Source organism: Brachyistius frenatus, unplaced genomic scaffold, assembly GCF_029030835.1.
Source record: "Brachyistius frenatus isolate BFR_SWC_R1_liver_20210118 unplaced genomic scaffold, ASM2903083v1 Contig_128, whole genome shotgun sequence".
In the NCBI taxonomy this organism is placed as follows: domain Eukaryota; kingdom Metazoa; phylum Chordata; class Actinopteri; family Embiotocidae; genus Brachyistius; species Brachyistius frenatus.
Window position 1 is genome coordinate 1,067,686 of NW_027210727.1, and position 14,271 is coordinate 1,081,956.

Sequence of the window (14,271 nt, forward strand, 5' to 3'; positions counted from 1 at the left end):
GACAGATGTTGTGCAAGTTATGATTTGGGGTAGACAGAGGGGGGGGAGAAAATTATCAGATAAAGCATGTTTCCAGCATCATAAAACCAGCAAGCTGCAAATCTTGAGTAACTTCTGTCTGTGTTTTTGTAAAAAAAAAAAAGAACCGCAGCATTTGTGTGTTTCTGGTGGGGAAATGACTCATTTATAGAGATAGAGAGCACTGTAAAAGTTAAGATTGTGAATACATAGCAGAATACATTAGGCTAGAGTTAGCCTTAAGCATCCTGCCAAGTCTCTTAACACAGCTCCAACACATGACTCGCTGGCCAGATCAGATGACTAGATAAACAGCAGGAATGTTGCCTCTTCTTTTTTCTACAGCGCTCCTCTTGTCTGTCTAGAAAAGGAGAGAGAGATGGTGTGTGTGTGTGTGTGTGTGTGTGTGTGTGTGTGTGTGTTTGTCTTTATGTGCAGTTGTAATTAATTATGCTGTGGGGACATAAATATGTTTAGGTTGAGTGAAGGCAGATCGTAGTTATGCTCATGGTTAGTGTGAATGTTTAAGTTCAGGATAAGTCTTCAGGAAGTAAATGGAAGTGATGGAAACATGAGTGTGTGAGTGTGTGTTGTATGTGCCAGAAGAGCATCTTTAATCAGGCAACTACTGTACAAGATAACAAGTCCAAGCAATTATGTAACATTTAACAGCTGAGCTTATCACTTGTCATGCTCAGCTAGGTTGAAATACAGAACACAGAGCATGGCACAATTGTCTCTTTTTTTTCTTATTGACTTGTATAATCTAATGGCTGCAAGGGAATGCCTGGTTTTATGCAGAAATCCCAGAGTGGAACAGCATGAAATATTTAATATGGGCCAAATTTATGTCTTCATTTGTTTAATGTTTTGAAAGACAAAGTGGATTTTAATGGCGTTTTTGTCTGGAGTTCTTTATAGTTTACGACTAAGATAAAAAAAAAAAGTGTAGGTAAGGATACAAGCAAATTTTAAACACACAATATAACACAATATAACCACTGCCAGATATTTGTCATTGGGCCGGATCCATTTTTCACGAGCCACTTCTCACGTCATTTAAACAAACCTCTGGGTTTGGCACAAAAATCTATTACATGGCTATCATAACAACCTGTGGAAGTAATGTAAAGTTTAGACAACTGTCACAATCAAAGCACATAATCTTCCTTTGCCACTTTTTTCTGAAGTAACACTATTATACTATATTACAAAATAAGAAATTAGATGTATAGCAAATATATATACAGATTTTTGTAAGCTGCACTTTATTCTGAAAAGCGTCCCATTAGTGACTGTAAGTTTTACACCGTATGCAACTTGAGAGATCCCATCAGGTCTCGTAGAAAGCAGTGAAGTGAAAGAATGTAAAACAAAGACTGAAATAAATGTGACTGACAGTTCTGAAATGGCCAGACACGAAACACAATAGTTTTAGTTTTTTCGCAGAGAGGCAGTTTCACAAGAAAGTTTATTTTCCCTGGCTCAGTTAAAAGAAACTCATTCATTTTGTTTATGAAAGTCCTCCTGATGAGGACATTAACTTAATTATCTGTTAAGTTGCCACAGTTTGAATTAACAATGAGAAGAACCATTTTACAAGTGGTTTTATTGTAATACAAAACACTGGAAGGAATTAAAGTTATTTCCATTCCCCAAGGGCCCTTTCAGCACTTCATTATGTGAAGTATTTTATATTTTAGTTTCAGATTTGAATTATTTTCTTCAAAAGAAATCTAATATGGTCAACATCATATTAGATCAACCTATAAACATCTTATTTATTCTTATTTTAAAGTCACCATAATCGTAAGAATCCTCCGTCCCCATCCTTAAATCTTCCTCCCAACAAAGAACGTCTTAGAGTATGAATATCCAACAAGTTAGAATCCCTGGAACTGCAGTATTGGTTGATTTGGTGACACGCTTGTTTACTGTGCTAAGAGCGAGTTCAGTTTAACACTTCAGGTACTCCACAAGCACCTGCTTTGTCAAATATAAAATCTCTCTTTTTACAGCAGAGCCAAACAAGCGCATGTTTTCATAATTGAATAGTCAGTCAAAAATAATTGCAACCGCAATCTGCTAACGGTTTTTTTTTTTTTTTGCACAACATCAGAACAGTTTGGAAACATTAACATGAGTTTATGTACATAAACTGTACATAATGTACTTAAACTAGCCGCAGTAAGTTTGGTTGGCGATAGCAATAACTTAATACAGGCACTGATACGACTGTGCCAGAGTGAACGGTAAACGGTGAGGCTGATTTTGATGAGATCAATTAAAAACATTTCCATACTGGATGCATACCTTGTTGCTGGTGGATCCTTGTGTGTGGCAATTTGAATCCAGTGCAGAAATGACTGAGTCTACTGTTGCCAGTAAAACTTAATGAATAGAAAATTAATACATTTGTGAAGTGGGACTGGCGTCTGCTTCCAGAAGTGATTTCTCTCTCTTGTCTGCATTCGCATTTCAGTTTTTTCTTTCAATAATATTGTTATTGTTGCATAACATTGAAACACAAGGCTCTCCTAGACAATGTAAAGGTCATATTACATTAGGACCACCAGTTTTAACTATTTAAACTTCAGATGATGTTTTATCCAACATTTTGGGATGGCTCTTAATACTGCAATATCCATGAGCATCAGCCCCCGTTGTCATGAAGAAGAAGCTCATCAGAGGCAAGAATCAGGAATGTGCAAAGCAAAATAGGGTACCATAGTTGTGTAAATTAATCAAAGCTGGCTCAGAAATTAAAATATAAATTGAACCAGGGGTGCCCAAATTATTAGCAAATGTGCCTCATTACCTAGTGTGATATTACCAGATCCAGATTGTCTGCATGAATCTATTGGCTCTGGCCACGATCCAATTGAGGATTGCTTAATTTTACAAGCAGCCTTTATCCAATCAGCATTGACCACCATATGACATTTGTTGTGCGCTCACCAAGCTGTAAACAACAGAGACTCTACCCTAATGTGAGCAGAGAGCAACGCCATGTTGGATAAACGGCCATTGCAGACTATTTTTCTATAATTATTTTCAGACATTTTTCTTGCTCCGACTTCATCCATCCATCCATCCATCTATTATCTATACCCGCTTTATCCTGAACAGGGTCCCGGGGGGTGCCGCCCTGCTCCGACTTCAATTCCTTGATATTTGCTTGCATTTCTACAAATGTTCATATCGCTTCATCGAGACACCACCGAGGCCATTGTTAGAACTACATATCAAAACAAACGCTGGACTTTAACATTATTTAACATTATCACACTTCAATCATTGGTTCGCCTTCAGAGTGACTGAAACATTAATGTGAACATGGTTTCCAGACTATAAGCACAGCAAGAACTGAGGCTGTGAGCAATGGGCGAATGAAGCCAGGCTAACCATTAGCTGCACACATGACAGAACCTTCAGCTGAGTAATTGGATATTTCTTGGTGCAATGTCACTTGAGAGTCGTAGTTAACTTGTCCACCACAATAGAAAACTATATTACACTCCTAGGAAATATAAAGAACCATAATTTAAATACAGTATTGAATAGAGATTAAAAGAGTGAATCTCCTTTCCCTAGATTATTTCTTCCCACCTCACCTCTGATTTACAGCACTGCCATTCTCCCTCACATACCCAAGCTAAATATCAGGTGTGAATGAATTACTGTTCCATCTGCAATGATTTGATCATGTTTGAGTTGAATCATTTTTGACTATTTATGTGGTAAAGATCTAAGATTGAAAGCTAAAATCGCTTTATTTGGACAGATTAAGCCAATGTTACAGATTCTATGTGTGAAACTTGCCAAACATTGAAGTGCTGCCAGTTTGCGGCTCTGTACAGAGACCTCATCCCTGCAGTATTCCATGTCATACCAGCACAAATTATGCTGTATAATGGCTATCTAGTATTAGCCGAGGTTGAATGGCCTTACTGTCGTTGGTCCCTCCTAATGTAATCCACTAATTAGCCAGCACAATGGTGGAAGGGGAGAACTGCTCTCCCCGTGTGTGATGTGCCTGTGCATAGAGACCCAGACCTCATTTCGTTCTAAAGACAGTCGTCCATCATTCTCCGCGGCAAAGGGAGTGATGCTCTCTCTGTGTTGTGTCTGACTCACTAAGCAGAGAAAATCCTCCCTCTCACCTTTTTCTCTGCCTGGATTTATTCTCTCTGGCTGCCTCCCTCTCTCTCTCTCTCTCTCTCTTCGGCCCTCAGGGAGCTGGCTTCTGACAGCATCACAAAGAAAAGATAAAATTGAAAAGTCAAAGTGTATGTGAAATGTTTTGGTGCCTGTGCATCTCTCTGTGTCTGACTCTTTATCTCTCCCTCCATTGTTCTCTGCCTCTCTCAGGGAGCCTCTCCTTTTGTCTTTCCCTCCTATTTCAATTTCACCCACGCTCGACTGAGAAGTCAGTAAGAGAAACTGATGTTTCAAGGTATTCATTTCATTCAAGCGAGTGCCTGTTGGTTTGGTTGGTTTGTAGTTTCATACACAATATGTCAAGGAATCAATGAAAAACAAAAACAAAAATCATAAATACTTCATCGAGCTCTAGGCGTATCATGACTCATTTTGTTTACACCACCATGTTGGCAGGAATAATGTGAGAATAAATGGTGCTAGCATGGATGATAATCTGTCAGAGTTCACGTCACACTTTAATACCAGAGACTGAGCTCGACATTGATTCACCTACTAGTGCTCCATAGGAGACACTTATAAAGCTCCATAGGAGAGACATAAAGACTTGGTTAAAAAAAAATAATAATAAAATAACATTCCAGAAATTCTTTGATATGTTAAGGTTCTCTTTTGTCACCAAACATTTTGTTACACTTTAAAAGGACATTAAAAAAAAATTGTGGTTTGTATAAAATATGAGCTTCACTCTAGTCAGAACAGAACAGAACAGAACATTTTGGCACAAATTGAAATGCAGAGGAGCTCCACATGTCTGGTTCTATGATTCATTCATGAGCTCATAGCTCCTAATGTTGATTTTAGAATGTGATGCATCGCTAAGTGTTTCATAATATTAAAACCGTGTTACTAATTAACTGCAGATAATAGGACATACCTGTATTTTTCGTAGATAGTGAACACCCAAACCTCTTCCCAAAGTCTGGAGTGGACTCGGCTGCAGATTATGCAAAAGCTGTCCGAAAGCAGTGGTCTGGGCAACATGGATTTATCTGACTTTGGTGTATTTGTTGTTTTTTTGGGAAACTTGCTTAGCTTATAACCTTAACCACAACAGATCAAACATACAAATCTGTGATAAGCTGTCAACATTTTAAACATATAGTTACATTTTAAAAAATAAATAATAATTTGACATTTTGGGAAAGCAGCTTAAAGTAGTCTTGATTCATGCACTATTGAATACTTTAAGGAGCTATTGTCAGCTGTCGGTCAGTTTAGCACAAAGACTGGAAATTGGGAGAGCGTAACTTACCTCAGTGACAACAGGAAATGACATAGGCCCACATAATATCACAGCATGTCACCGTTATGCTTTGTTTTGCATGCAGATTAGACAAAGAAGATGAAATTTATTAATTTGTGAAATTAAGAGGAGCGGGAAGGCAAAGTTTATGACTTTTGCACAAGGGCAAGATAACTAACTTCCCTGACAGCAGCATCATTGCTGTACAGACACAAGAAGGGTATACATTTTCATACCGTTACATGGACACTAGAAAACACCAAATTTCATTCATGTAGTTGAGTAATTTCAGTGCTCCTGTTTGTCCAGATATTTATCCTGCAGTTTCCAGTCTGTTAACCCGACTTCAACCTTCTTAGAAAACCCTGCTGCCCTGTGGGACGCAGCTGCATGCTGAACAGGGGGGAGGGGTTTTCTCAGAGTGCTCGCCTGGTCAGAGAGTTACTGTTGTTTGATGAGCCTTCACAGTGACTCTCAAAAAAAGCCATATTGAAGAGTTACAGAGCTGACACAATAAGACTTATCTTCTCATTGTCCTGACAGGTGCTGTTCATGGCAGCAAAGCAGCCAACAGCGAGCCCCACAGAGAGCTGCGTGTCAGGCTTTGGGTTGGGTCGAATTCCTGAGGCGGTGACATATGCCATTCGTACTTAAACTGTCGAGTCATTCTCTTCACTTAAAACCAGTTTATAAGATATTTTGGAGGCTGTCACCCTCCCTGTCTTTTTTTTTTTTTTTTTTTTTTTAACGTATGAAGATAAACACGTTTATTTTTAAAGGGCACCATGCAACTTTACAACTAATGTCACTCTTCTTTTCTTTCTTTTTTTAACCATATTTCTCATCTGTATGTGTTGATATTTATATTCACGTGTGTTATTTTTGAGCTATTCCAGGTAACATGGATAATGTCATTTCCCCTGCCGTATCCCATCTTATAATACCTGCGGGAGTGTGTGTGGTTGGCTGTGTTAACACTGCTGTCCTTTTAATCAGCACCCCCGTGTGTTTCCCCCGTAGAGCTGTCATTTGTTGAGTGATGAATGGTAGAGCTGCCACTGTTTACACCGTTTAAATCTGGTGGCAGGCGGGGGTGAGATTACCTGTTGCCCTAATCAAAGGAATTATTACAGCACCGCTGAATGTTGCTTGGAATAGCACCTTCCAAAAACACACACGTACTACACACACACACACACACACACACACACACACACACACACACACACACACACACACACACACACACACACACACACACACACACACACACACACACACACACACACACACACACACACACATACACACACAGAGAAAGGGCAGGAGAGAGCCTTTCAGGTAGCGAAGTACATCCACCCTTGTTTGATATTGCGTATTCATTGCTGGACCGTTGTAGCTGCAGTGCTTGCTGGAGTTTCCATGGTAGCAGTTTTAAGATCCAGTTCGGTATGTCTGGGTTGAAAAGTGAAGAAAACTTACTTTTAAAATAAATACAATTGATATTGTGTAATGTGGCTCATACCAATATATTCACTTGGCAGCATCTCAAAACAAATCATTCTCTGAAATTTGCTGCTTTATTTTCCATCCCTGAGGCTTGTTTGCTCTTGTTTTGACGGCTGGAGGATCATCATTCTTACACTGTTCTCTGTATACATCCTGCTGTTGTCCTCTTACCAAATTACTCAGCAGGACATGAATATTTGTCTCTGCATATATGACATGGCTTCCCTTTTTTGGTGCCCACCGAGAGAGAGACAGAGACAGGAAGCAGATGACTGAAGACATAATAGATGCTGCAGGATCAATGCCAATTTATTATTTTGATTAATTCCTTCATAAAGTAATTTTTCTTCTGGGAAAGTCTGTCATATAATATTCCAAAACAATCCTTGTGGTTCACATGGGCTACTCGCATAGCTGTTTCATTCATAATCCTGTTCATTAAATATTATGCATAGCCCCATTAATAATCCTCCTTTGTTTGACGTTACAGTTTCATAATTTCCTATCATCACTTAGCCTCAATGATTTGCTTTTTATGTTTAATATTCTCACTATATTGGCCCACATTTGTAAATGGACAGATGCAAATTACAATCTGCCGAGCAGCACGTTTTCCTCACTTAGTTGTTGAAATCTTTCCTGCTGCTGTCTACACTTCTCTGGCAAAGTTTATCTTTCAAAGTGATTGTATAAAGAAACAGCCCTGTTCCTGTCCCGCTCTGTGCAAAGCGAGATGGAGCTGTGATGATGAGGTGAGGAGAGACACAAGCAGAGTCACAGTCCCCGCTAAGTACAGGAAACGTTGAGACATTTGTCTTGTCTTCGCCGCAGACGTAACGATATTCACCTCGCCAAGAGGAGGATTATCCTCTTCTCCATGTATAGTTTTGTTCCCGTTTCACTCCTTCACACTGTCTGTCCATCTGTCTGTCCCTTTGACCCAATCTGTTCTTTACATTTACATCTGAAGCTTCGAGCAGCCTCTTCATAGTCCCCCTGACGTACTTGCCACTCAACAAGCTACAGCAGAGCAGATGTGGAGGTGATGCAGTTTGTCTAATGTGCCAGCTCATTTCCACCTCTCTCTGACGAAGGCAGCATTTCTTAAGGGAAGCGGCTTCCTATTAAAAGTTTATTTATCAGAAGCCAGAGGAATGATTAAAATTCTGCACTAGCCAAATAGGATGAGGAGCATTACGGGGAGCGAGTGATTACACCCCGGTGTGTATTGTGCATGCGAAGGCTTGTGTATGGACGTGCGTGCGTGCGTCCTTTTGTGTGTCAGTGTGTCCCCTGAAGGCATCACAAGCATCTGTAACATTACTTAAGTGTATCAGATATCTGCAATTTACACCCAACTAATTTCTATTTTATCTCTCTCCCTTTTGCTTCCTCTCTTTTTCAGAGTGGTCCAGTGCTATCTTCCAGTGTTTCCCCTCCCCTTGGATTTCTGTCCCTCTGTCTGTCACCTGGTAAGTACGCTCACACTCGCCGATACAGTGCAGAGTCTTTCTGTGTTTTTCAATCTTTTACGTAGTCACCATTTTGCTGCAAATTGACGTCACCATTACTAAACAGCATCATTTAATGTTAATGTACATGGAAAGGATTTCTGTAAAGTTTATAACACATGACATAACACAACGTGGTAGGCATACGGTAAACATACTTAAGATGAGAATAATGGGTATTAGTAGTCAATTGGTTTTGTTTTTCCACTTGGGACAGATACAGGTACAGCTCAACAGACAATACTTGATGTTGCCATCATACAGTCAGAAATCTGTGTGATTAATACATAACTGAATTTGTGAAACAAAGGAACAAATTATGATGTCCTGAAATAAGGATCCAAATTTCAAGAGATTAAGCAGAAAAAAAACCTGTTCCGTCATTTGGGTAAAAGTGTATTTTCCTCAGGTAATATTTCACATCACTATCTAAAAAATCTGGACAGATTTTGGTCACAGAGCTGCTTCACAGATCTAATTATGGTACAAATAGCCATTTTTACATCTCTGTGAAAATAGTAATATCGAAGAAGACATAACGTTAACCTTCTCACTGAAATGCAAGCTGGCCGTACAGGAGCTTCATGTCTGTTGTATGTCAGCTCAACACCATTTGATTTTTATGTTTTTATTAAGCAGAAAACAGAGTAACAAAGTATTTCAAATATGTTGAGGACTTCAGACAATTCTTGGCATACATAAATCTACAAATATAAGATAAACACATTTTCTTTCATTCGCAGAGGCAGCTCCTACATAGAAGTGATGAAAACAACACAATAATATGTGAATAATATGTTTGGAAAATAACCAACCCTGCAACACCTGTTGAATCTGAATGTGTAAACACAAGTAGTGTTTACACGAAGCTGCTGTACCTTCTGTATTCATGATGTTGCCTTGCAAAATTGAAAGAAATGTTCAAATGAAAGTATATATTAATATTCAACAGGAAGTTCAACTTTTTTTACACATTCCCAGGAAAGCATCAACACAAGCCAGCTTTAATGTACAGTGTAGTTCTCAGCTATCTCCTATCGCCAATTACGGACCTCATTTACTAGAATCGAGGGACTTGCTGGATCTGTTTGTGTGTGTGTGTGTGTGTGTGTGTGTGTGTGTGTGTGTGTGTGTGTGTGTGTGTGTGTGTGTGTGTGTGTGTGTGTGTGTGTGTGTGTGTGTGTGTGTGTGTGTTTGGTGGGAGGGAGGGGGGATGGGTCTTAATGATAGGGTTGGATGGTCGCCGTTTACAGTTGTGTGCCTGAGGGAGTGGCAGGGCTGGGTGCACCAGTGAGTCCCTGTGTCTCTATAAATACACACCGGGATCCCATTCACAGGCTGAAATTTGCCCATTTGTGTGTGCGTCTGCATGACGCCGCTGTAGCCAGGCGAGCTAGAGGCTATTACTGGCCAGAAGAGTTGCTATGGAGACCAGTGGTGTCAGAGAAGAGCAACATCTGTGGGGTGTTTGTTTGTCCAGAGAGGTTTTCCTCTTTCTGTCGCTTGTCTTTTTTTTTTTTCTCCCTCCATCAGTCTAGTTGTCAAAAACTCACCGTAACCGGGGAAAAGACATGCTGATTCGAGTTAACCCTCGTGTTGTCCTCGGGTCAAAATGACTCACAGCTGTGTTCAATCAAGTTCTATTTTATTTCTCTATTTTTATATTTTTTGGGATCATTGGTCATTATTCTTTAAAGAAACCCTCACAGTCTCCCTGTCACCAATGATCCCAAAAAAATATGAAAATAAAATAGAACTTAGTTGAACACAGCTGCGGGTCATTTTGATCCAAGGAAAACACAAGGGTTAAGAAGCAAAATCTCCAGCCTCTCATCATTATTGTTTTCAAACATTAGTAAACATGGCACTTGACTGTGTAACTAATTTCAAATCTGTATTTTGTCGGGCAATAGTTCAGCCGCTTCTGCTCAATCATGCTCGCAGTAGCCCCCCGGGCTGTCAGTCAGCAGGGACTCGGGGACTCTTTTCACTCAGTTTACGCCAGTGGAAAGCTCACATTCTGGAGAGGCATTTAACCCCCTGCCCCTTCCTGCTCCCTCTCTCCACAGCTCCCCTCTCTATATGGACATGTTCTATTTCTACAGCTTCTTTCTCCTGGCTGCCTTATCGGCAGCTCAGCAGGGCACAAATTCTCTTTTAATAGGTACTTATTTGGGCAATGGAAGAAGTCCCATATTTTTTTACCACCTCCTATCCCCTGTCCAATTCTCCTTGTTTCAGACCTTCGAGCTTCTGTTTATTACACAATTTCTCTCGCTCGGTTGTTTTTCATATCCATGTGTAACCCTTTCTAATGGGTGGCAGTAAAGAAAGCAGGCGGAGGGCTTCCTTTTGGCAAACATTTCAGATGTAACAGCACTACCCAAACTGAATGTCTACTTTTAAGTACCCATTTATGTGGAACATCTTAATCCCCCTCATGTATTGTCCCTGGCTCCGTATGCTGATGTTTTGCAGTAGCCTTCACAAACAGCTTCTTACATTCTCCATAAAGTCTAACAGGCTTGAGTTTATCTGAGGAAAATTAAATCAGATGAAATTTGCAGGATTCTCTTGCACTTCTCATAGGTCAACCAGAATATGTTGTGCCTATGTGTTTCCTTGGTATTTTTGACCATATTTGGGTAAACCTGGCGTAGATGGCCCCCTCTGCAGTGTATGTGTAACTGGGCAAACTGAACCTCCGACCTCCTAATCTGGTCTAAATGAGACCATCACACACACACGACGCAGTAGTGAGAAGCGCAGCACAGTGTCTGTGATGTAACGTGGTCGTTTTGGAATAATTTGGTATTTTTACTCTGCAGGCATCCCTTCGCAAAGGCCAGTTACCTAACCTCACTCCCAAATTAACAGGCTTTTGAAGGATTGCTCGGCACCTACCTTCATCTCCAAGAGAAACATTAAGATGCCAAGATTAGACTCAGCCTTGAGTTAGATTCTGGTTGTGTCCTTGCATGCCTCCAGTAGTATCGTAATATGGATTGTGATACCCAAAATTTCCTCTACAGTAATAAGCTTTACATTAGAGAAAAGTCAAAAATGTAAACCTAATTTTTGCCAGAAACAGAACCAAAAATAAATCAACAGAAACCTTTTCACTGTTACTTCCAGGATCAAAGGTGGGGCAAAACAGTAGTAATTTTACCTATGACACTGTTTAACATCTTATCTATGTTTCTCCACCAATGCTGTTTAAAATAAATAGCATAGACTTGTCTTTATAATAGTATTCCACTCTATTATGAACCAGACATGTACACCATCTCCTCACTTTTGTCTCGTGAAGAATGGTCTTTTCCATATTCCATTTTGTGGCTTCAGTTCCATGTTTTCATCACAGTGCAAAGACTGAGGATTTCTAGTTATATTTTTAGACTCTGTTTCTAAGATAGCATGATTCCTATAAAAAGATTCTTAAATCATCACTGAAATATGGATTTCCCAAGTAGTAGAAAAGTATTTCCCGCATTGCTGATAGTTTATTTTCTGCCTCAATTGATATGGCATTGTTTCGCTCTCTCGTGCAGTATTTTGTCTGCCCCAATTAACTTCCTCGTCAGATTTCTTGCGCACCCGTTACACTTGCAAACAAAAGTAGATGCGAGAGTCGTATCGTCTGTTTACAGATGGCGGGGGAAGTTTCGTCCAGAGAGCTGTCAGGGTTGGATTAAGCACGCTAATGCGTCAGCCTAGCCCCTCTACCTCAGGGAACTCCCTGACTGAGACACAAACACACATGCATGCACGCGCACATGAGGTCACGCAGTACTGGCAATACCTCTGACTAAGATTCCTGATAACCCGGGGACACCCCTTACCCATTTCTTGCCTCCTTCCCTCCAGTTCTTACTGTCGTTCTCTTTGAGAGGCCTCAGTGTTCCCTCACTGAGGGTAGTCATTGGCCCTCAGGTCAACAGACTCTCTCTCTCTCTCTCTCTCTCTCTCTCTCACAGACACACACAGGCACACACGAATATCCACAAAGGTATTTAGCCCATCATTTATTAGATGGATACCGTGTCCATTAGGACACATGTTAAATTCTTTTTATACCTCAGTTTGTCAGAGGTTGGATGTGACTATATATAGAACTCTTTGAGTATGTGGATGTGCGTGTTGTATGAACTCAGTTATGTTCATGTTCAGTATGGACAAACTGTGGAGACTGAGCTGACTAAAGTTTTATGGTTGAAAGTGAAGGAGATGTATTGTTTATATTGTACTTACTGTTGGAATGTTTTATTTTTTATTGTTCCTGACATCCATAGACATGATGTTTGATGTGTGTGTGTGTGTGTGTGTGTGTGTGTGTGTGTGTGTGTGTGTGTGTGTGTGTGTGTGTGTGTGTGTGTGTGTGTGTGTGTGTGTGTGTGTGTGTGTGTGTGTGTGTGTGTGTGTGTGTGTACACATGTGCTTTGTTAGACCGCAGTTGGGCGCTGTAGTTAGTGTGTGATCGAAAGACAGCCAGTTTCCATCCCAGGCTCGTCTTAATTATGTAACCCGGGGCCGAGGAGCGTGAGTGAGCAGGGTGATCCTCAACTATAAAAGGCAAAGAAGAGTGTAGGAGAAAGTCATTTGGCTTGGAAAAAGACATTCTTCCCCTCAACAGCATAATGCTTCCTTAGCTACAGTCCCAGAGAAACAAATGGTGATTCCAGATTGTTGCATGTACAGACCAAGAAGAAAATGCATCCTCCAAACAACATTAGGAAGTCGTTTTCATCTCTGTTATTTAGCACTTACTGTACATTTCTTCCTATTACTTAGTGGCGTGGCACATAAATCCAGGCCCGTTTGTATGCAGTCTCTGTGGCCATTAAACAGGTTTGTTTTCTTGAGAATGGCTGGGCTGGTCAGAGAAAATGGAAACAATAAATCCTCAAATTTCTCCAAAATAGTTTTTAGTCCCGCTCTGAAAGCCTACTGTAGGAACAGGAATGAATATTGTGGACAGTAGTTTGAGTATTACACCCATCCAAGCTATATTGCATATTTCGAATCCTGTTCAAACTGAACACTCCTTACATTCAATTCCTCCATAGTTCATTGTGAAACCACTGTACTCACTAGTTGTTTCCTATCAGTTTGACACGTAAACAGACACAATTCTGCTTTTTCTGTGTCATACGAGCAGCTGTTTAATGTGGGATGTGTGCCTTGCTCAAGAGCATATTTATAGTTTTTTTTTTTTTAAGGAAACATGCAGCACGCAGCAGTTCTCGTCTTTATGAGGAGTCAGAGGACAAAAACAAGCCTTTCAGGCAGAAGACCTCTTTGTTGTGAAGAAATCAATCCCACGTAAATTTAAAATGTGCAAGCCACTCACATTTATAATGGAGTCTGAAAGGAGCCTATAATAAGTTAAAGAGGCCACTGGTCATTCTGGTCTCAGTTGTTGAAGGAAAATAAAATGTTGTGTCTTGGGTTTGAATGCCCAAGACAGTTTGGAGATTGAAACTTGCTGTCTTCTCATCACAATCCTTCTCTAACTTGTAAACTTAACACTATGTACTGAAGGCTGAACACTTTACAGTATATGTTTCTGTTAGTTACTCTTTAGGCTAAGAGGATTAAATGGACTAAAGACAACAAACTTAAACAGACACGTTCACACAAACCTACTTACAAAGACAAACGAACCTGAACAGGCAAACATGGACACACATAAACAGACATATAGGTCTCCATACGCAGTCACTCCCATACACACACAAGGTCACACAATGCCGGAGGGACCGCTGA

At 40.2% G+C, this 14,271-nt stretch overlaps 1 protein-coding gene across 5 annotated transcripts in view; it reads left to right on the forward strand.

The window, feature by feature from the left end:
- Positions 1-14,271, forward strand: part of LOC138630100 (1-phosphatidylinositol 4,5-bisphosphate phosphodiesterase beta-4-like) — a 60,620-nt gene that overhangs the window by 8,604 nt on the left and 37,745 nt on the right. For all 5 annotated transcript variants that reach the window (XM_069714221.1, XM_069714220.1, XM_069714225.1 and 2 more), the window contains exon 3: positions 8,400-8,466. The gene's annotated coding sequence lies outside the window, so the exon portion shown is untranslated. The remainder of the gene's footprint in view (positions 1-8,399; positions 8,467-14,271) is intronic.